Here is a 1,132-nt window from a genome sequence, read left to right on the forward strand (position 1 = left end):
ATTTTGACATAACTATGAACAGTATTTTCTCAACAAATTCTGGTCAGAAACATGAACAATTGGCCATTGGTGACCCCAATCTCCTGGCCTATTCACCATAATTAACCTGGTATGGGGGGGCAGTGTGTTGACTGAAGCCAAGGGCAAAGATATTCTGGAGAAAGAGAGAAGCTCCTGTCATCTCGGACCTCTCCCTCTACTACACACTGTCAGTCATAGGTTACATGGTCCAGACAATTCCCTTCCAAAAGGTTTACCCAAGCAATTTATTTATCTCCAAAATTACTGCCCTGTATCCTGCTGGAAGAGGAAAATATAGACACGAACCAAGTTTGGCCTTGCCTCGAACACAAACACCTACCCCCAAATCCACAGAGACACTTCTGACCAGTGAGGCTCAGGTGATACTCCTTCATGATCTCTGCATTGCGGAAGTATGGGTTCTTTCCAAAGCAAAATACCATTCGACAGCCATACGTGGAATGATCCAGTTCCTCGACCTGACAGTGGAAAGAGGCAAGAAAGGAAAAAATGTTCTCTGGCTGTCCTGAGATAGCAATGTGGTTTTCTGGGATAAATCACTTCTACTTCCCAGCTTTCCCTCTTTCACAGTCAGTCTTCCCGCTCTGACCTGCAGGTCGGTCATNAATTGCCTCCTGTTGTGCATCTTCTAGTTTTCTCAACAAGAAGCGGATCTAATCCTGTACTCCTTAGGAAAACTGAAATCTTATTTCTTTTTGTAGTTACTTAGGTTACATGTTCCTTGCTGCAGCAACACTATATCTACCTTCTAGGTGAAAACATGCCCTGGCTATAAATAACTATCTAAGGCTTCTGTAATTTCAAAACTTGAACTCTTGTATGCAAGATCCCTTTTTCAATCTCCTCCAAAAATGTTCTATTTATTCGTGGGACATTATTGCACTGGGCTAAGATTTTGACATAACTATGAACAGTATTTTCTCAACAAANAAGGAGACGGGTCAGCTATCCACAACAATAGTTACCCTGGGCTCGCTTCTTGTGATGGTCATGGTCGGGAAGGACCCAGGGCCCTGTCATTCTTCCTCCTCTTCAGCCAATCCCACCAAAGGTGTTTGAGGTGTCCAGGATGGCTGGGGCTCGTTAGGCC

General features: G+C 44.1%; 1 long non-coding RNA gene across 1 annotated transcript; it reads right to left on the minus strand.

The window, feature by feature from the left end:
* Positions 1 to 285: 285 nt before the first annotated feature.
* Positions 286 to 649, minus strand: LOC103602040. Its single transcript, XR_551501.1, has 3 exons — positions 632 to 649; positions 389 to 500; positions 286 to 300 (listed from the first exon to the last, which is right to left on the minus strand). It is a non-coding gene; the product is annotated as an uncharacterized LOC103602040 (long non-coding RNA).
* Between the last annotated feature and the right edge of the window lie 483 nt (positions 650 to 1,132).

This window comes from Galeopterus variegatus, unplaced genomic scaffold (assembly GCF_000696425.1).
Source record: "Galeopterus variegatus unplaced genomic scaffold, G_variegatus-3.0.2 Scaffold3985, whole genome shotgun sequence".
Taxonomy (NCBI): domain Eukaryota; kingdom Metazoa; phylum Chordata; class Mammalia; order Dermoptera; family Cynocephalidae; genus Galeopterus; species Galeopterus variegatus.